The 23,193-nt window shown below is 36.0% G+C and overlaps 1 protein-coding gene across 14 annotated transcripts in view; it reads left to right on the top strand.

The window, feature by feature from the left end:
* The window catches only part of LOC129143943 (uncharacterized), a 689,383-nt gene that overhangs the window by 303,244 nt on the left and 362,946 nt on the right, over positions 1–23,193 (top strand). The window contains exon 11 of one of the 14 annotated variants that reach the window (XR_001717569.4): positions 12,837–12,978. The exons of the other annotated variants lie outside the window; for them this stretch is intronic. The gene's annotated coding sequence lies outside the window, so the exon portion shown is untranslated. Of the gene's footprint in view, positions 1–12,836; positions 12,979–23,193 lie in introns of those variants that run through there. 14 annotated transcript variants of the gene reach the window in all.

Below are 23,193 nucleotides of genomic sequence, written 5' to 3'. Positions count from 1 at the left end.
AAAAAAACTAAATCAGAAATGGTAGAAAACACCAAGTAAAGGGAGTTTCTAAGCTTCTTATGCTGGAGCTATGTATTCACAAGCAATATAACATAATTCTAACTTGTACCAGGCATCGACCTTTCAAATTTTTCTCTAAATGAGCTTTGAACATAGCTTGCCATCAGGAGCTACTACTGGTGATATATATTTTTATAGTTCATTTTTTTTAAAAAGTAAGAGAAGAAAACTACATTTATTAGAAATGTATTAGATATTAGAAAATATCTCTCCTAAGGCAATATTTGAGATAAGAGGGAGGAGAACAACAGTGTGAATGGGAGGTCCCTGGCAAGTGAAGCAGTTCGAATAGATTGCCATAAAAAGAAAGGTCATAGTGACTCAGCCAACTAAGTAGACCTGAACTAAGAATACCACAGAACTGCCTGTCGGACTAAGATGGCTTTGATGGAAAATGACAAATGAGATTGACAGGGGCATCTGAACCCTTGCAGCTGTTTCATTTCAGGCATTCTTCTCCAGGATGGCTACCACATGGATTTAAGAAGCTGCAGACAGCAGTCATTTAAGGAAATGGAAACCATGTCAAAATCATGTTAGAATGTAATCTGGAGTAGACTGTCAGTTTGGTCAGAATATGCAGATATCAGCCATCTCACCATCTTAGTTGGTTCCTGTTATCTCAGTTGGTCTTCCCTAATGTCCTTTACTCTCTAGTTCACTCCTTACCTGCACCTAAAGGTAGTTCCTATATCCAGGCTGTTTAAATGTCTTATTTGTTTAAAATCCTGGATTTACGTAAAGCAGTGGAGTATAACTTTAAAACCATAAGTGGTCGAGTCAAAATGTTTTATTTTTAATTGACAAAAAATTATATATAATATGTTGTTTTGAAATATGTATACATCACGAAATGGCAAAATTGAGCTAATTAGCATATGTATTACCTCACATAATTATTATTTTTGTGGTGAGAACACTTGACATCTATTCTCCTGACAACTTTTCAAGAATATCATACATTGTTATTGCCTATTGTCACCATGCTGTAGAGTGGATCTCTTGAACTTATTCCTCCTAGCTAACTGAAATTTTGTATCTTTGACCAACATTTCCCCAATTTCCCTCCCTAACAGCCCCAGGTAACCACCATTCTACTCTCTACTTCTGTGAGTTCAACTTTTTATACTTCATGTATAAGTGAGATCATGCAGTATGTCTTTCTGTGCCTGGATTATTTTACTTAACATAACGTCCTCCAGGTTCATTCATGTTGTCCCAAAGGACAGGATTTCCATCTTTATTAAGGCTGAAGAGTATTCCATTGTGTTTATGTAATAGATTTGATTTACCTATTTATCTATTGATATACATTTAGGTTGATTTCATATCTTGGCTATTGTGAACAATGCTGAAATGAACATGGGAGTTTAGATATCTCTTGGATTTAATTATTTAATTTCCTTTAATTATATACACAGTAGTGAGATTGCTGGATCATATGATATTCCTGTTAAGATTCTTTGAGGAAACTCCATACTGTTTCATACTGTTTTCCATAGTAGTTGTATTAATTTATATTCCTACCAACAGTGTTTAAGGTATCCTTTTCCTCCAAATCCTCTCCAACACTTTTTTCTTTTTCTTTTTTGTAATATTCATTATAACATATGTAAGTGGATATCTCAATTTGGTTTTAATTTGCATTTCTCTAATGATTAAAGATGTTGAGCATTTTTAAATATACCTGTTGGCTATTTGTATGTCTTCTTTTGAGAAATGTTAATTTAGATATTTTGCCCATTTTTACATTGGGTTATTTATTTTCTTACCATTGAGCTGTTTGCATTGGCACAATTATACCTCATTGGAGCTTCAAACTCCTGGGCTCAAGCAATCCTCCCATCTCAGCCTCTTGAGTAGCTGAGGCTAGAGACACCCGGCTATTTTTTTTATTTTTATTTTTATTTTTGTAGAGACAGGGCTCTTCCTATATTGCCCAGGCTGGTCTTGAACTCCTAGGTTCAAGTGCCCTACCACCTTGGCCTCCCAAAGTGCTGGGAGTAAAGGTGTGAGCCACCACACCTTATATTAAAGCCGTATCATATGTATGGTATGGAGATACTTTCTTCTATTCTGTAGGTTGCCTCTTCACTCTGTTGATTATTTTGTTGACTGTGCAGAAGATTTTTTAAGTTTGATGTAATCTCATTTTTTTTCTATTGTTGTCTATGCTTTTGAGTTCTTATTAAAAAATTATTGCCTAGATCAGTGTTGTGGAGTTTTTCTCCTATGTTTTATTCTGCTAGTTTTATGGATTCAAGTCTTACATTTAAGTCTTCAATCTATTTTTAGTGGACTTCTGTATATGATGTGAGATAAAGTTCTAGTTTCATTCTTTTGCATGCAGATATACCAACACCAGTCAATGAAGGGACTATCCTTTCTCCACGTGTTCTTGCTGCCTTTGTTAAAGATCAATGGGCCATAAATGTATTAATTAATTAATTAATTTCTCTCTATTTTGTTCCATTAGTCTATGTGTCTGTTTTTATGCCAGTACTATGCTGTTTTGATTACTATAGCTTTGCAGCATATTTTGAAGTCAGGTATTGTGATGCCTCAAACTTTGTTCTTATTGTTTAAGATTGCCTTGGTTTTTGGAGTCTTATATGGTTCCATACAAATTTTAGAATTTTGTTCTTATGTATTTTTTGTGTTTTTTATACAGGAAATTATTTTCTTGATTTCTCTTTCAGATACTTCCTTGTTAGTCAATTGAAACACTACTGATTTCATATGTTGATTTTGAATCCTGCAACTTTACTGAAATTATTTAATAGTTCTAATAGTTTTTGGTGGAGTTTGTAGGGTTTCCATACATATGACATTCAATTTTTGTTTTATTTTATGTGCAGAACGTGCAGGTTTGTTACGTAGGTATACTTGTGGTATGGTAGTTTGCTGCACCTATCAGCCCATGCTCTAAGTTCCCTCCCCTCAATCCCCATCCCCCAATAGGCCCTGGTGTGTGTTTTTCCTCTCTCTGTGCCCATATGTTCTCAATGTTCAACTCTCACTTATGAGTGAGAAAATGAGGTGTTTGGTTTTCTGCTACTATGTTAGTTTGCTGAGGATGATGGCTTCAAGCTTCATCTATGTCCCTGCAGAAAACATGATCTCATTTCCTTTTATGGCTGCATAATATTCCATGATGTATATATACCACATCTTCTTTTCTTTTTTTTTTTTTATTTTGATTTTTAGAGGGAGTCCTGCTCTGTCACCCAGGGTGGAGTGCAGTGGTGTGATCTCGGCTCACAGCAACCTCCACCTCCCCGGTTCAAGTGATTCTCCTGCCTCAGCTCCCTAAGTAGCTGGGATTACAGGCACACACCACCATGCCCAGCTAATTTTTTTTTTTTTGTACTTTTAGTAGAGATGGTGTTCTGCCATGTTGGCCAGGCAGGTCTCAAACTCCTGACCTCAGATGATCCACCTCCCTCGGCCTCCCAAAGTGCTGGGATTACAGGCGTGAGCCACTGTACTCAGCCACCACATTTTCTTTATCCAGTCTATAATTCACGGGCATTTGGGTTGGTTCCATGTCTTTGCTATTGTAAATAGAGCTGCAGTAAACATACGTGTGCATGTGTCTTTATAGTAGAATGATTTATATTCCTTTGGGTATATACCCAGTAATGGGATTGCTGGGTCAAATGGTATTTCTGGTTCTAGATCCTTGAGGAATTGCCACACTGTCTTCCACAAGGGTTGAGCTAATTTACATTCCTACCAACAGTGTAAAAACATTCCTATTTCTCTACAGACTTGCTAACATCTATTGTTTCCTGACTTTTTAATAATCGCCATTCTGACTGGTGTGAGAAGGCATCTCAATGTGTTTTTGATTTGCATTTTGATTTAATGATCAGTGGTGTTGAGATTTCTTTCATATGTTTGTTGGCAGTGTAAATGTCTTCTTTTGAGAAGTGTCTGTTCATATCATTCGCCCACTTTTTAATGGGGTTGTTTTTTTCTTGTAAATATGTTTAAGTTCCTTGTAAATTCTGGATATTAGCCCTTTGTCGGATGGATAGATTGCAAAAATTTTCTCCTATTCTGTTAGGTTGCCTGTTCACTCTGATGATAGTTTCTTTTGCTGTGCAGAAGCTCTTTAGTTTAATTAGATCCCATTTGTCAATTCTGGCTTCTGTTGCCATTGCTTTTGGTGTTTTAGCCATGAGGTATTTGCCCATGCTTATGTCCTGAATGGTATTGCCTAGGTTTTTTTCTAGGGTTTTTATGGTTTTGGGTCTTACGTTTAAGTCTTTATTCCATCTCGAGTTAATTTTTATGTAAGGTGTAAGGAAGGGGTCCAGTTTCAGTTTTCTGCATATGGCTAGCCAGTTTTCCCAACACCATTGATTAAATAGGGAATCGTTTCTCCATTGCTTGTTTTTGTTAGGTTTTTCAAAGACTAGATGGTTGTAGATGTGTGGTGTTATCTCTGAGGTCTCTGTTCTGTTCCATGGTTCTATATGTGTGTTTTGGTACCAGTACTATGCTGTTTTGGTTACTGTAGGCTTGTAGTATAGTTTGAAGTCAGGTAGTGTAATGCCTCCAGCTTTGTTCTTTTTGCTTAGGATTGTCTTGGCTGTATCAGGTCTTCATTGATTCCACATGAAATTTAAAATAGTGTTTTTCTAATTATGTAAAGAATGTCAATTTTAGTTTGATGGTAATAGCATTTAATCTGTAAATTACTTTGGGGAGTATGGCCATTTTCATGATATTGTTTCTTCCTATCCATGAGGATGAAAGGTTTTTCCATTTGTTTGTGTCCTCTCTTTTTCCTTTGAGCAGTGGTTAGTAGTTCTCCTTGAAGAGGTCCCTCACATTCTTCGTTAGCTGTATTCCTAGGTATTTTATTTTCTTTGTAGCAATTGTGAATAGGAGTTCATTCATGATTTGGCTCTCTGCTTGCCTGTTGTTGGTGTAAAGGAATGCTTGTGATTTTTGCACATCAATTTTGTATCGTCAGACTTTGCTGAATTTGCTTATCAGTTCAAGAAGTTTTTGCACTGAGATGATGGGGTTTTCTAAATATAAAATTGTGTCATCTGCAGAGACAACTTGACTTCCTCTCTTCCCATTTGAATGCCCTTTATTTCTGTCTCTTGCCTGATTGCCCTGGCCAGAACTTCCAATATTATGTTGAATAGGAGTGATGAGAGAGGGCATCCTTGTCTTGAACCAGTTTTCAAAGGGAATGCTTCCAGCTTTTGCCCATCCAATATGATATTGGCTGTGAGTTTGTCATAAATAGCTCTTATTATTTTTAGACGTGTTCCATCATGTTTATTGAGAGTTTTTAACATGAAGGATGCTGAATTTTATCAAAGGCCTTTTCTCCATCTATTGAGATAATTATGTGGTTTTTGTCTTTGGTTCCATTTATGTGATGGATTACATTTATTGATTTATGTGTGTTGAACCAGCCTTGCCTCTCAGGGATGAAGCCGACTTGATTGTGAAGCTTTTTGATGTGCTGCTGGATTCGGTTTTCCAGTATTTTATTGAAGATTTTTGCATCGATGTTCATCAGGGATATTGGCTGAAGTTTTCTTTTTTTTATTGTGTCTCTTCCCAGTTTTGGTATCAGGATGATTATGGCTTCATAAAATGAATCAGAGAGGAGTCCCTCCTTTTCAATTTTTTGGAACAGTTTCAGATGGAATGGTACCAGCTCCTCTTTGTATTTCTGGTAGAATTTAGCTGTGAATCCATCTGGTCCTGGGCGTTTTTGTGTTGGTAGGCTATTAATTACTGCCTCAATTTCAGAGCTTGTTACTGGTCTATTCAGGGATTCGACATCTTCCTGGTTTAGTCTTGGTAGAGCGTATCTTTCCAGGAATTTATCAATTTCTTGCGGATTTTCTAGTTTATTTGCGTAGCGGTGTTCATGGTATTCTCTGATGGTTCTTTGTATTTTTCTGGGGTAGTGGTGATATCCTCTTTATCATTTTTATTGTGTCTATTTAATTCTTCTCTCTCTTCTTCTTTATTGGTCTATCTAGTGGTCTATCTGTTTTGTGAATTTTTTCAAAAAGTCAGCTCCTGGATTAGTTGATTTTTTGAAGAAATTTTCATGTCTCTATATCCTTCAATTCTTCTCTGATCTTAGTTACTTCTTGTCTTCTGCTAGCTTTTGGATTAGTTTGCTCTTACCTCTCTAGCTCTTTTAATTGTGATATTAGGGTGTCAGTTTGAGATCTTTCTAGCTTTCTGATGTGGGGATTTAGTGCTATAAATTTCCCTCTAAACAGTGCTGTAGCTGTGTCTCAGATATTCTGGTATGTTATCTCTTTCTTCTCATTGGTTTCAAGGAACTTCTGATTTCTGCCTTAATTTCACTATTTACCTAGGAGTCATTAGTGAGCAGGTTGTTCAATTTCCATGAAATTTTGTGGTTTTGAGTGAGTTTCTTAATCCTGAGTTCTAATTTGATTGCACTGTGGCCTGAGAGAATGTTTGTTATGATTTCCATTTTTTTGCATTTGCTGAAGAGTGTTTTACTTCCAATTATGTGGTCAATTTTGGAATAAGTGTCATGTGGCACTGAGAAGAATGTATATTCCGTTGATTTGGGGTAGAGAGTTCTGTAGATGTCTACTTGGTCCACTTGATTTAGAGCTGAGTTCAAGTCCTGAATATCCTTGTTAATTTTCTGTCTCATTGATCTGTCTAATACTGACATTGGGTTGTTAAAGTCTCCCACTATTATTGTGTGGGAGTCTAAGTCTCTTTGTAGGTCTCTATAAACTTATTTTATGAATCTAGGTGCTCCTGTATTGTGTACATATATATTTATAATAGCTCTTCTTTTTGAATTGCTCCCTTTACTGTTATGTAATGCCCTTCTTTGTCTTTTTGATCTTTGTTGGTTTAGTCTGTTTTGTCACAGACTAGGATTGCAACCCCTGCTTTTTTTTGCTTTCCATTTGCTTGGTAAATATTCCTTCATCCCTTTATTTTGAGCCTGTTTGTGTCTTTGCATGTAAGATGGGTCTCCTGAATATAACACACCAATGGTACACAGTACCCACTTCATACTAAAGATGTAAGTGGGTACACAATACCATTATAGTATCAGAATATTTTGACTGTGACTGTGTACTTACTATTGCCAGTTAGTTTTATAGTTTCTTATGTTTTTGGATTATCAGTTACAGTCATTTGCTTTCAGCTTGAAGAGAACTCTTTAGGATTTTTCTAATACAGGTCTGTATTAGAGAAACTTCCTCAGCTTTTGTTTGTCTGAGAAAATCTTTATTTTTCCTTCATTTCTGAAGGACAGCTTTACCAGATACAGTATTCTTCGTTGCCAGTATTTTCCTTCATCACTTAGAATATAACCACTCTCTCCTTGTCTGCAATGTTTCTGCTGAGAAATCTGCTGTTAGGTTTATCAGAGCCCCTTATATGTTATGTAACTCTTTTCTCTTGCTTCTTTTAGGGTGCTCTCTTTGTCTTTGACTTTTGATGGTTTGATTATATCTTGGTTTAGTCTTGTTTGGATTGAACGTGACTGGACATCTTTGGTCTTCCTTTACCAGAACATTTGTATCTTTCCTCAGACTTGGAAAGTTTTCAGCTATTATGTCTTTTTATTTATTTTTTTTTTTTGAGACGGAGTCTCACTCTGTTGCCCAGCCTGGAGTGCAGTGGCATGATCTCGGCTCACTGCAACCGCTGCCTCCCAGGTTCAAGCAATCACCTTCCTTAGCCTCCCAACTAGCTGGGAATACAAGCACACATCATCACCTGTTTCTAATTGTGGTATTTGTGGTAGAGACAAGGTTTCAATATGTTGGCAAGGCTGGTCTTGAACACCTGACCTCATATGATTTACCTGCCTTGGCCTCTGAAAGTGCTGAGGTTACAGGCATGAGCCACCATGCCCAGTCTCAGTTATTATGCCTTTAAGCAAGCTTTCTATTCCTTTGTTTTTCTCTTCTCCTTTGTGAACTGCTATGACTTGAACATTTGCTCTTTTAATGCTGTTCCATACATCTGTCTTTACTTCTTTTTCATTCTTTTCCCTTTCTGACTGTATATTTTCAAGTAACCTGTCTTTGAGTTCACAGAATCTTTCTTCTCCTTAATCAATTCACTGTTAATGCTCTCAATTGCATTTTTTATTTCATGCCCAGCCTCTGTTATTATGTCTTTAAGTAAGCTTTCTATTCCTTTATTTTTCTCTTCTTTGTGAACTGCTATGACCTGAACGTTTGCTCTTTTAATGCTGTTCCACACATCTATCTTTATTTCTTTTTCATTCTTTTTCTTCTTTAACTGTATATTTCCAAGTAACCTGTCTTTGAGTTCACAGAATCTTTCTTCTGCTTAGTCAATTCACTGTTAATGCTCTCGATTGCATTTTTCATTACATTTATTATATTTTTCAGTTCTAGAATTTTGATTTTTAAAAATAATTTCAATATCTGATAAATTTCTCACTTTGGTCATTCATTGTCTTTCTAATTTTATTGAGTAGTTTATTTTTATTTTCTTTAAGTTTTCTGAGCTTCTTTAAAATAATTTTTCAAGTTGTCAGACCATTTGTATATCTGTATCTCTTTGGGATCAGCTACTGTGAGATTGTTATGTTTTTTCAGTGGTATGCCTCCTAATTTTTTATGTCTCTTGTTGCCTTATAGTAATGAGTACACATTTGAAGAAGTAGGGATTTATTTCAGTTTTTGAAGACTGGTTTTGCCTGAGAAAGGCTTTCACTAGTCAGCCTGTCCAGGGATTCTGGGCAAGTTGTATGGCATGTTTCAAGATTGGGACTGCTCTTGAATTCGTTGAACAGATTAGTGAGAAGTCTGGGACAGCTGGAGAGCAAGCTGAATTCCAGTGTCACTGAGCTTAGCTTGGCACTGGGTTAAACCCAAAATCTGGGGCTACTGCAGTTGGCCTGGTGTTGGGATGGGCCTGGAGACCAAGATTTCAAGGCTTGCCTGGAGCCAGGGCTTATGGGATCTGGCCTGGGGCTGGGTGGGCTTGGAGACTAAGACTGTGGATACTGGCCTAAAGTTTGAGGCTGTGGGAGCCTGATCAGCACTGGGTTTTACTGGATTGGGCCTGGCATTGGAATGCAGGGTAAAGTCTGGTACTCCTTTCTTTCTGAGCTATGCTGCCTGTGGTTGGGAGGGGGTGATGTGGGTAATGTAAAACTATCTTTTCTGCCCTATTTAATGCATCTTTTCTTATTTCGGTGCTACACCTAGGTGCTGTGATCTCTAACCTGTTTTCCTTAGCTCTTGTGAAGGTATTTTTTGTGTATGGATAGTTGTTCAGATTGATGTTGCTATGCGGGAATGAATGCTAGAGAGTCCTATTCTGCTATCTTCTCAAAATGTTTTAATCATGGCTTTGCCCATTTTCTAGCTTTGTGGCTGAGGGAAAGAATCTTGCATTTTTGAGACTCACTTACCATGTCTATAATTGGGAATACAAATAATAATCCATAATTTACAGAATTATTAGAAAACAAACTAGATGACATATGTAAGCTAGACACACTTTGATTTCTTAATTAAAATAAAAAAATATTTTGTTGGCTTTCAAACTAAATTTTGCTACTCAACCTTTTTATTCAAAAATAATCGTGCATACATATACATATATACCAATCGAAAGCAGTATATTACTATAATAATTTTAAAATTAAAAAGAAAAGTTCTTTGAAGGTAAACAATGAACAAAATGTGCTTGCTATGGTGAAAATAAAAATGGAAAAAAGTCTCAGTCATAACAAATTGTTATTGGGGACATTCTATGCACCAAGAATGAGTCATCTCTTTAGATTTCCTTATAGTCTTAGAGGCAGTTACTGTTAGCGTAATAATCCCCATTTTATAGGAAAGGCAGTTGGGCATAGATACTCAAATTTAGTACTCTAAGTCCCACATAAAATGGAGAGTTAGGTTTGAAACTAGGCACTGTGCCCACTATGCCACTAGAGTCTGGTCTTCAGCCACTAGACTCCATGGCTTCAGCTGCCAGAGTCTTGGTAGCAATCTTGACACAAAAATAAGTATCAAACTGGGGGCAAAAAGCAATTTTCATGAAATCTCTGAATACTATTTAACTATATTAATTTGAATAATTTAAAGGAGGTTACTAGAATATTTACTTCTCAATGTTAAACTACTAAAATATCAATGATTTTTCACTTCCTTTAAGTGACAAAGTTGAATGTACATTGATGTATTGATTTATTGCAATTTGTCAATTAATTCATCCATCCAAAGGTGTTTTTGAACATGTGTTAAGTGGTAAGTCAATTTAAATCTTTATTGCTTGATGAGAAATTGTTTTCAAATATAGCTTGAAATATAGTGATATTTTGAGTGAAATTAATATTTTTTAGTAATTATGTCCAAAGTTAAACCTATAATTTTATTACTGAAATTCTATATGAATCCTAAGCATGGTAAAGGGGTGGTTCTTTATTACCCTAGTTGAGCTCATTAAGCTCATTTGAGAGATGTTTAGCTATTGTGTTTTCAGATTAGGAAAATTTAGAGAACTGATTTCTTCTTTCATTTAATGTATTGAAACCATCACCTCACCGTGGGGCAGCCACCTCACATGGAACGCCTGTATTAAAAACTAAACTTCAGAATTCAGTGCTTAAATCATTACAAATAACACCGAAAGGTTTGGCTTAATAAAACTAGGTTTTTATGACAAGATCCCACAATGTCTTGCAAAATACTGACAATTGTGTAACAAAAAGGAAAATAGGCTGGGCATGGTGGCTCATGCCTGTAATCTCAGCACTTTGGGAGGCTGAGGCAGGTGGATCATTTGAGGTCAGGAGTTCAAGACCAGCCTAGCCAACACAGTGAAACCCCTTCTCTACTAAAAATACAAAAATTAGCTGGGCGTGCTGGCACACGCCTGTAATCCCAGCTACTCAGGAGACTGAGGTGGGAGAATCGCTTGAACCCGAGAAGCAGAGTTTGTAGTGAGCCGAGATGGTGCCACTGCACTCCAGCCTGGCCGACAGTGCGAGACTCCATCTAAAAAAAATAAATCAATAAATAACAAGCAAAATAATGTGCACAGCTTATAAGCAAGTAATTTGGAAGAGGAAATTTATCCTACCCCAAAACTTGTTTTTTTCCATTAGGTATCTGATGGCCTTGATCCATCAGAAATATCTGTCTTATCTAGATCAGTCTGTTTATTCATCCTAATCTTTTATCACTTATCTGAACTTGAGTTCTGCATGTTAGCCCTTATTTATGATCTCTTGATTACTTTGAATTGCTTTTATATGATTTTTCTTGTTCTATGTATCCACAAAGTTAGCTTTTGTACCCTTCATTTCTTCCTTCTCTGTGGCCCCCTGCATAACTGTTATAAGTGGTTCTCAAAATGGAGTATCCACAAGAATCATTTGGGCAACTTATAAAACATCTCTAGCTTTCTAGATTCCACCTAGGGAGGTTCTGACTCTGTTGATTTGGGCTTTGTCCCAAGAATCTGTATTTTCAAAATGTGTCCCATTAATTCTGATGCCGTTGGTCCTCTGAGGACAATTCTGGGAATTTTTTGCTGGAGGGAAGGTATGAAAAAGTAAGTTGGTATATTGCAGATATGGGTATGTGGAATTTCCAACACTGGAAATATATTGCAATGCTATGACTTCAAACACTTACAAAGATAAAGTGAAATGGTTTTTTATGGGGGCAAATTTCTTCTAATTTGGGCATCTTGTAAAATGGAAGAGATGCATAAAAAACTGAGTATGAATGAACATGATGGTTTCTATGTTAGTTATAAATGCAGATGTTGTACCTTTTTATCCAAAGGTACTTCAATCAAAAATATTCGATAGCCAGTATCCTAACTTTGTTTCTCAGTCTGTCTGTGTGTAAATTTTCTCTTCTGTTTATTCCGGTCACCCCCTCCCCTGGAATGACTAGTGGAATAATTGGCTATGATCTGTGATATTATAAAATATGTATTTGGTCTTCATTCCTGTTTTCTGGCATATGATTCCTAAAATCCTTGGAATCTCCAGAGTGATGGTGATGTCTTCTTGTATGTTAATGAGTTGACTGATTTCTAGCAGCTTCAGGATGGCAACTGGTCACCAGAAGGACCAAGGCATGATTAGAGGATTGGCACTATCAGCCCCACTCCCCACTAACCTTCAGGGTGGGGAGAAGGGCTGAAGATTAAGTTGATTACCAGTATTTAATGATGTAATCAACCTACATAATAATGTTCTATTAAAATCCAAAAGTTCAAAACTTCAGAATAGCTGAGCACATGGAGGTTTCTGGAGGATGATGTGCCTGGGTGGGGACGTGGGGTGGGGCGGGGAGCTGGAAGCTCCTCACCCTATCCATCTCTTCATCTATACACTTTGTAATAAACCAGTAAACATAAGTGTTTCCCTGAGTTCTGTGAACCACTCTATCAAATTAATTGAATCCAATGAGTGAGTCTTGGGAACTGCAATTTATAGCCTGTCCATGAGAAACACAACAACCTGAGGCTTGGATTTGGCACCAGAAGTTGGGGCAATCTTGTGGGACTAAGTCCTCAACTTGTGGGATCTGAAACTTTCTCCAGGGTAGATAGTGTCGGAATTAAATTGGAGGATACCCAGCTGGTGTCCACCACATAATTGATTGCTTGCTTGGTGTGTGGGGAAAAATCTCCAAACATTTGTTCACAGAAGTCTTCTGTGTTGATTGTTGTGGGGTGAGAGCAGAGGAAAAGCGGACTGTTTTTTTTTTTCCTCATAGAGACTCCATGAAGGAAAAAGTATAGTATTGATGAGGAATACCTTGTTATATTTCAATAAGGATACCTGGATTCTATATCATATAAGGTAAGATACTGATTCTATTAGGCTTTCAAAATTGGTATAAATTTGGAGATATCATACTCTTAGGGCCAGTTAAATATCATTTTTTTAAAAAAATTTCTACCCTATTTTGCTTCTTTTTACATAGCTTCTTTCTACATATTTTTGGTAGTTTTAAACATTTCAAATTTGACATGAAAGTCACGTGTGTGTATATATACATACAGACTTTATATACAAAGTTTATATATATGACTGTGTTTGTTTACATATATAGTATATTGGAATGCTCAGGTGAAGTCAAATGAATATGACTGAAGAAAATCTCTGAAATATCTGTATTTCCAAGGACTATTAACATAAAGATTAATTTAGAATTAAATGAAACCAAAGCCTCTGTAATTCTAAAAAACAAAAGGTTTTCTAAATAGCAAACAACCATATATTTATTGTTTGAGTCAATTTTATCATAGGTTGCTTTGATGTATGTCATTAAAACCTATGAGGAAAATTTTGAAATATGAATTAGATGAGAGTCTACCTAATAAATTCCCAAGAAGCATCTCTGTTCTAATAATTTTTAAAATTAAGCTAGACATTTTGTCCTCTCTAGTAATGGAGAAAATGTTTAATAATTTTAAAATCAAACTGAGTAGGATGAGTTTATCTGCTCAGTGAGGAACATTTCTCCTGTTATAATTTAGTTGAAATCATTTTTATAGATATTGGAGTTCCTTCACAACCACAATGTCTTTTTTTTATGTTGCCTTTTGGCTTTTATTCTGAGGCAAACCTTTTTTAATTTAAACATGATGTGTTGTATTTACTTTGAATGCCAATATATTGTGTATTACCCACCAAGTGATCTTTTTTTTCTGCTCTTCAGAATTAAATAAACCGAGACACAACACATGTCTTAAAACCACAATAGTTTATTTATAAGAAGAAAGACAGCCCATCAAACTTTCCACAGGAATTTAAAAAATCCATCAGGGACTCAAAGCCTTTACTTTCTTTCCATTCATATAATTTTGGTTTTGGCTTAACACTTAGGACAATATTCACTTCAAAAGAATATCCCTTGCATTTTAAGTAAACAATCATTGTTCTACATAAACTTTTAATTTTTCCTCCACTGCCCTTTGCCACTTTTCTACTTTGGTTCCATAACTTTGCTAGCATTGCATCCAGAGCATGCCAGATATAAAATCCTTTTTCAGTTTATATTTTGATATGAAGACTAACTCATGAAAGATCGAATTGTTGCATTTTGTTTCATTTCCAATTATTCTTGACGTCTATAGTTTCTTAACATTTTAAAATGATACTTTGATTATAGGGGATGAGATAGGACAAAATAACTGCAATTAGAATGAAATCGATTCTGGCTTTAGAAAGGAAAATTCAGTTTAAACATGATGCAAGGCAATGAGGTTTCATTTGGTTCAAATTCTGTGGGACTGGATAAGCTAAAACATATGATCTAGGGTGGCCTTAGTCTCATCCCAAGTGGATCTCATCCAGCAACTTCAAACCTCACTGCAAGAGGCATGGTTACTGATGACCAAGTGTGGGTCAACAACAAATATTTATAAATTGCAAAGTTCTATCTTGTTCTTCTGTGTCAATAATAAGTTTACAAATTGTAGATCTACCTGTTTAATTGTTAAGGGTATCTGGAATATGTAAAGGTTCTCTCTTTCTCTGGCCCATTGAGGTCATAAGCAGTTGAAAATTTACTTCAACTTCACAGTTATACTGGAATCCTGAAACTTGCCTTTCATACTGATAAGTTGGTTCTCTCGTTTTCTGGCCCATTGAGGTCATAAACAATTGAAAATTTACTTTAGTTTCACAGTTATAGTGGAAATCCTGAAACTTGCATTTCACACCAAAAAGTCATATTCAGCAATGTGTGATACTTATTATATGTGATATGTATGATAACATATTTTTACCACAACTTAAGGACTTGCAAAATGAAGAACAAGTGCTTTTATGATGAAGATATAAAAAGCCATAAATTTGCTTCAAATAAACTTATTGTGGACAGTGCTATACTAAGTAGTGGCCAACACACAGTCTTGGCCCTTAGACAGTTGACAGCTTTTCAGCTCTTCTTTTTCCCTGTAAGTAATGACTTATAAAAGACCTGATATATAAGATATATACAGGTGTTCCCTATCTTACTTAAATGTTCTCATCCCAGAGACCTTTGCAAAATAATCTTATGTGCATTAAAATATGTAATTCATAACTCTATATATTATTATAGCATATAAATATATGAATACATACTTACCAGTTAAATATTTTCAGTTTTAGTGTCATATATATTCACAGATGCTTTTGCTATATAGAAGTGCTGTCTGTGTGGTATTAATATTTTCCCAGTGTGTTCTAAATTAACACATACTTATGGACTGGTCTTGCCCTCTTGCTCTCACTTGATCTCTCTCAACTAGTGATTATAATGCAATATAAGGGAGGTATGAAAACTCCAGATATGATTAAAATAACAGGTGCTTGTACAGAAAGAATTCATAAGGCACAGGAAGAAAAGGACTTCTTTGTGGCAAATATTAATTTTCTGCAACTTTGCTCCCTGCTGTTTGGGCCTGCAACCAACACCTTTGTATTTCCTGGAAAATCCAATATGTTACACCCAATTCTCTATCATATGCAGTGGAGTTCAGCGTTTAAGAACTCAAACTCACTATTATGCCATTTTCCAGCCTAGTGTCCTCAAGCAAGAAAATTTACCTATTTGCCTTCTGGTTTTCTCACATGAAAAACTGAATCTAAGAAGTATACATTTTCACAATTAACTTCTCTGAGTTTAGGTGGAGTATTGCAATAGATGGAATATCGTAATTTAATTGGTAACACCTTTTTTCTTGGTGCTACATTCCATGATGGCATGTATAACAATCTATATTGTTTTAAATGTGAGGAAGTATGATAATTATTACTCCTTTATAGGTTGTTGGTGAGAACTAAATGAATTAATGTAAACAAGGCATTTAGTAGAATGACTGGCAATAAGTATTGGTTATCACTATATTTGCCCGATGGAACCCATTGCTTAAGCTTGAGTCTGTGAGAGGGGGTGTTGTGTGTCTCATTTGGAGGAAAAAACAGTTGTGCTTTGGTCTCTGTTATAAAACTCAGTGTGGAGGTGGGGAGAGGTTAATTGCCTTGGCTTCTTCAGTATATTCTAAGCATCCTAAAGCTAAGAAGTGAGTGTTCTTTTTTAAATCAACTATTAGACATTCATGAATGTGGTTCATATTCAATAAATGTTTGTGAAGCATATGACCCCTTTCTTGCTTAATTAATCTTTTTTGTATTGGCAAAATAAGTTTTAAAGTGTCTTACCACTAGCGGTTGGAAAATAATTACTGGCTTACATGTGTAATGCTCAATAAGTAAGCATTATTTCTACTTAGTCATGGTTTCCTAACCCTCTTACAAATACTCTCTCTTTAATAAACACATTTAAAATTTTCTTCTACTAGTTTGATACTTGTGAAACTGTTACTGAATAATTGAATATCAGGCTGGGCACGGTGACTCAACCCTGTAATCCCAGCACTTTGGGAGGCCAAAGCAGGCAGATCACTTGAGGTCAGGAGATTGAGATCATCCTGGCTAACACGGTGAAACCCTGTCTCTACTAAAAATACAAGAAATTAGCTGGGCGTGGTAGCGAGTGTCTGTAATCCCAGCTACTCAGGAGGATGAGGCAGGAGAATTACTTGAATCCAGGAGGCAGAGGTTGCAATGAGCCGAGATTGTGCCACTGCACTGAAGCCTGGGAGACAGAGTGAGACTCCATCTCAAAAAAAAAAAAAAAAAAAAAAAAAAAAAGAATATCAAATAGATTCACTTATAAATTATCTGAAACTTTTCATTAGACCTCAAATAGAGAATCAGATCCACCTTAATGATTAATGGGTGCCTTACAATTGTTATAAATCTTCAGTATATATGCACACTCATATTGCTTCTCTTTCTCTCACCTTCATCAAAGATTGGGGAATGTTGGGCAATCTTACTCCCTGTTTCACCATTTATATGGCATGCCATTGCATCTATTGCTTCCACATGATTCTTCCAAGAAATTGCTCCAGTACAAACTTCTCCTTAAAGAGAAGGCAGCAATTCCTTCAGTGCATCCAAGATAGCGCGCGCACACACACACACACACACACACACACACACACACGCACGCACCAGTCATTCTGCAGACTCCTTCTGGATCTAAAGGTGTTACTTTTCAGCAAGCCAGGCCTTAGATGATTAAACTGGACTCCAAGCAACCCCAAGCTTGAAAAAATGAATGAAAAATTAATGAAAATAATAGATTGAGATGGGAGAGGACACTCTAATATGTTTGGCCATGAGGATTTGATAGTTTCTAATTCTACATCAGGGGTTAAAACAAACATTTTCAATAAATGTCCAGTTATTTTAGGCTTTGTGGGTCATATGATCTATGTTGCCACAGCTCAACTCTATTGTAGATCAAAGGCAGCCATAGACTACATATACAAATGAATGTAGCTGTGTTTCAATAAAACTTTATTTACAAAACCTGTGGGAGACAAAGGGCCAGGCTTGTCCTTTAGGTCATCATAGTTTGTTGACCCCTGCTCTATAGAAAGACGTTGTCTCAAAATTTTAATGTATTTATTATAAGATATTAAGCATCTATTATTTGCTTACTACCCTGATTTTTAAAACTTCCCAAACTACTTTTGTTTTCCCATAAGCAAGACTCCAGCTCTTGTTTATCTTCCTACTTGACTCACAGTTGAATGTCTTATTTTGTACCCATGGTTGTCTGTTTTCTCCATAACGAGCATTTTCAGATAAAAGCTCGTTCACTTTATATTGTGGATGCATTAGAGCCTCAGATAGATCTTGAGTGAGTAACATGCATATCTGATGTGCTCATTGGAAAAATTGGACTTAACAAAGTGAGGACAGAGAAAACAGACGGTGCCATTGTGCTAAAGCAACCTTTTCATATGTGAATGGATTTCCTGACTCTTTCCCTGCACAGCTGTAGCCAGAACACCAAGGAATTGTGCCCTCCAAGTTGTGTCTTGTATTGGAGGTCATAATTACATTTTAAATTGGGATAGCTAGAATTTTGTCTGACTCATTATGCTGTTTTGTTTTTCTTTTTCCTGCGCAGAGGTCCTTATTATCCCCCCATTGAAATAAGATCAGTTTCCATTTCTTGCTAAGATCCTTTATTTCACCTCAGAAATCACAATATCCAACAGGGGGCCCAGAATAGGTGTTCAACAAATGTTTGTTGAAATAATTAAAACAGTTGTGTTATGCAAGGCCACTGAGGCTTTCCCTTGCCTCTTACTTATAGACATAATATCTTGGCGTTAGGCATAAATTTCATTTTTTACAGATACATTCAATATGTTCGCTGCAGTCTTTTGTTCTTCCAACTGGAAAGATAGAAGCAAATTTGCTGGGCCATGTTTTGTTACATCCCTAAAGAATGTATAATCACTTAAGACTTTAATTTTTCCAAAGAATTACAAATCACTATTTTCCTCTCTGAACAAGCTATTGGCTCTCCTGAAAACATAGACAATACAATATTATAATTTTTTAAAAGTTAACAAAACTTATTTTTGTTCATGTAATATATAGTAAAGCATTATGTATATATATTTTTCTTTTTCTGCCTACTACTGTTTATGCATTACATGCTAGTATTGTTTCTATGATTAGATGTTTTTCAGGCATTTGTCTTAAATTAAATTTCCATATGTTTAAGGCAGTGACTTGCTAATGCAAAACTTTGGCATTTGCATGTATTTTATTCCATTGCAAAATTCTATAGCATCTGTAATTATTTAATGATCAAAACAGTTACTTGATCTTGTCAATATTGCTATTTCTAACTAACATATGAAAATGGAGATGTCCTTTTTTCTCTTTCACATATTAATTATCACATGAAATTGAAAAACAGAGTAAAAAAATTTTCATTCTTAAGTAATTATTGCTTATCATCCCAACCTGAGAAGCATTGAGCTAAATGGAGAAATGCTACTTTTCTAAAGACAAAAATTCAATTTACAATTAGCATTTGGAATTCGTCTGATAGGAAAATGACCTGGAAATTAATAATACATCTCTAGCAGGAGAGAAGAAGAGTCAAAAGAACTCTGGGCCTTCCCGATCTGGTAACTATTTGTATTCTAGTAGAATCAACCTATGAGAGAGTCTGTTAAGGTCCTATAACACTTTCCGTAGGCTTAGTAATAAAAATAACACCATACTTCATCAATCTTGAATCACATCTTTACACATTTTTCTAACATCATTTTAATCATGATGTCCTTTATGGTCAATTGCACTTTATATTAGATGAAGTGTAGTATTTAAAATATGACAATTACCATTTATTGAGCATATATTATGTCTAAGCCACTGTTTTAGGCTTTTTACAAAAAGTATGTATTTAACCTTGTGAGATCTTAAATACCAGAAAGGAGAGATTCAGAGAGGTGCATAACTTGCCTAGAGTCATAAGCCTGGTAAGTGGCAGAACTAAAATTCAAATCTGGATCTCTATGACTCTTGACCACTTGACTACATTGCTGACATGGAAGAGGAGAAAAAGAAAGATGACTATGTGGATATAAGGGTGTACCTCAGAACCAAGAAAAGGAGATGGAATTAGACCTCAGAAAATGATGGACCAGGAATTACACTACGTCAGGCTTTTCTTAGCTTTCTCTTTGTTGTATCTCTTTCTTCCTGAACCTGTGCTTTCTTATTGCTTTCTGCATGCTGCCTTTCTCCATTTTGTTATATGGCAGAAAGTTTCCCTTTACACATCATCCGAACTATTTAAAATAGCCTGGCTTCCAATATCTATGGAAAATAGCTGCCCTGTACTAACGTGAGAGTTGGGCTATACTGCTGTCAATTGCAAAGAGTTTCCAAAGAATGAGGAACTGTTAGATCATGGAATGGATTAATACTCCAAAAGTTGTAGAGTCACACATTAGTGTGATTGAGATATGTTCTTTTCCTATGTTGGTTTGAAACGCACACAATTCACAGGACTGCGTATATTTGGTTCTTACTTTGAAACAAACCAGTTTCCTTCGGGTGCTGCTATAATCCGAATGTTCGTGTCCTCCCAAAATTCATATGTTGAAATTGTAACCCTTAAGGTTATGGTATAAGAAGTGGAGCCTTTAGAGGTGATTAGATCACGAGAGCAGAGCATTCAGGAATGAGATTAGTGCCCTCATAAAAGAGGCATGAAAGAGACCTCTCATCCCATCCCTTCAACCATGTGAGGACACAGTGAGAAGGTGGTTACTATGAACCAAAAAATTGTCCTTCACCAGACCTGAATCTGCCAGCACCTTGATCTTGACCTTCCCAACCTCCAAAAGTAGAAGAAATAAATTTCTGTTGTTCATAAGCCAACCAGTTTATGGTATTTTGTTATAGTGCCCAGAATGGACTAAAACAGATGATGTATGCAGCTAACTTTTGGTCCAACTAGCCTTGCAGTTCACTCCCTGACTTGGATATGTACACATGGTTTCCTCACTATGCCTTCTAATATTTAAAGTAATATCTGCCAATAAGTAATTTTTAAAACTAGTGCTATCTATTTAGAAGAAGCTGATATAAAGTGAGAGAAACTTCTGGGTAATGTGAAACTTAAATCTAACTTTGAAAGGTATATAGAGTTTGGGTGTACAGAGAAGGGAGACACTAGTTAAGGGAAAGAGCAGCCTCATTGGCTGAAATAGGGATATAAAAAGGCTTAGTATAGCAAGAAAGAAAATAAATAGACATGGAAGACTTCATTTTAAAGAGACTTGAAAATCATTAGGAAGTTAGTATGTAACAAATCGTGGAGAACTGTGACACAGACCACATAACTATTCAACAAATTTGTTTCTTTTTGTTCCTGGAAAGATGATAAACTACATTGCCAAACTCCTTTGCAGATTACGTGGCTGAATGACTTATTCTCGCCAATGGAATGTGGTTGGGAGATCTGGTTCATAAAAACCTCTGGCGTAATCTTTCACTTTCTCCCTTTCCTATTTGCTGATTTGATTTTGGTGCCCAAGTTGAAAATGGCAGAACTTCTAACTGTCTGTTATCACCATATGGAACAGAGGGCCTTCCCTCCTTTCAATTGGAATTTGCATGAGTGAGAAATAAACTTCTATTGGGATAAACCGTTCAAAAGGTCATCGTAGGAGCTACCTAATACAAACAACTAATGGCCCAAGCTAAAGTGCTCAATTTTCATCTCATAAATGTGACGGGGCTTTTGAGTAAGAGGTCAGCAGGATGAAATAAATGTCTTCTAAGACCAGTTTGGCAAAATGGAGCTGGACAGGCAGAAGAAGAGACTGGGGCCAAAGACTACACAGAGGACATTTATTGAAAAAGCCCAGACAGAGGAGAACCAAGGGGATAAAGTCATACCAGGACAAAGGAACAGAAAGTTCCGTATAATGAATGTGAAAGTTATCAAAACTTCATTGATGCCAAAGGGCTAAATCTTAAGAAAAAGTCCAAGAATTTGATGGTGTAGAGGCCGGTGATGATCTTTGAAATGTTCATGTATGTGGAATAATATAGTGGTTTAAGGTGGAAATGCATAGTGTCAGGAAAAAACTAATTAGGCAAGAAGGTGGTTTTTTGTTTGTTTGTTTTGTTTTATTTTTTTGGAGAAGGAGACTCACTCTGTCGCCCAAGCTGAAGTGCAGTGGCATGATCTTAGCTCACTGCAACCTCCACCCTCCGAGTTCAAGAGATTCTCCTGCCTCAGCCTCCCAAGTAGCTGGGATTACAGGTGCCTGCCACCATGCCTGGCTAATTTTTTGTATTTTTAGTAGAGATGGGGTTTCACTATCATGGCCAGGCTTGTGTTGAACTCCTGACTCGTGATTCACCCGCCTCAGCCTCCCAAGAAGGTCTGTGTTAATTTAAAAATAAAATTTTGTATGGTAAAAATCTAAATTGATTAATAAGTAAATAGCCAGTGTATGGTTTCAACAAGACTCTATGAGGGTTGGACATTATAAAGCACTCTCCATTAGTCCCTGCCTTACTCCATGATACCTGGCACTAGTGGATTACGGTCCTCCTTTTCCTACTGAGATGATCTCAGAATTCTTCTCAAAACCATGCTCTAGGTAGCAAGTTCCAATTCATTGGAGTTGGTGATTGAAGTAGTACCTTTTCTCTATCTGTGTGCTTTAGGTAATTACATGGATTTTGCCATTCTGAGGATTAGGGAGGAGACTGAGAAGTAGTACAAATACAACTTACCTGTACATGCCTAAGTTGTGTTGGAAGTTTCTCAGACCCATGGCAGTGAAAATTTATTATAATTCTGCACTCATTTTTTGTCTATGGGGCCTCTTTCTTATATCGATTTTCTCCTTAATTGGTATCATTATTATGTGATTGTCTTTCAGTATTATGCTTTAGGGTCACTTGGTTCTTTATGATTGTCATAAATATTATTTAATGATAACGTTTGCATAGAATCTTTTCTTTTTGTTAAATCCTTAAGCATGCTGTACTTCATGTAGTTCAATAGATTAGAGGAAAACTACTTGAACTCTTGTGTCAATTTTTTTTTCTTTTGCCTTTCAGGGATTCTCTGTCTGGGACTTAGTCTGAGCTGTAGGCTCTGTGCCAGCTGGAAGCTGGACTGATTTCTGTGAGTGGAGCCATAGCCCTCATAAGTTAGTGTAGCATTACAGTGGTTTTCTGTTTCCCATTAGCTGTTTAAGAAGAAGCACTCAAATGTGATCAGCATTTTGTAACTTAAGTTCTGAATAACATTGGTAGCCCCAAGACCAGTAATAGCAAGATGGAAAGCACAGTAATGGTATTTTCTGCAGAAGTATGTATGTATATTACTGCTTACATTTTGATTGGGTCAAAAAATCAGAAAATTCTTGAATGGAGTGTATGACATGAAGGTGTTTAAAGACTCTATGGGAGACAAAATATAACATCTATTTTGTTTATAGTTGAACATTCTTAGTTAAAATATAATGAAGAAATGAGATAATAATAATAGCTAACATGTATTGAGTATTATGTGTCAGGCACTGTTCTAAATATGTTTTATGTGTTGTCTTATAGACTCTCTAGCAACTATCAATTTATCCTAGAGAAATTACTAAACTATATTAAAAAGAAAACATTTAAAAATTAATATTTATGCTTAATAATATGCATAGAAATTTTAGACTATT

Source organism: Pan troglodytes, chromosome 4 (genome assembly GCF_028858775.2).
Source record: "Pan troglodytes isolate AG18354 chromosome 4, NHGRI_mPanTro3-v2.0_pri, whole genome shotgun sequence".
Taxonomy (NCBI): domain Eukaryota; kingdom Metazoa; phylum Chordata; class Mammalia; order Primates; family Hominidae; genus Pan; species Pan troglodytes.
Note: the sequence above shows the minus strand (reverse complement) of the source record. Positions and strands in the feature narration are given on the sequence as shown.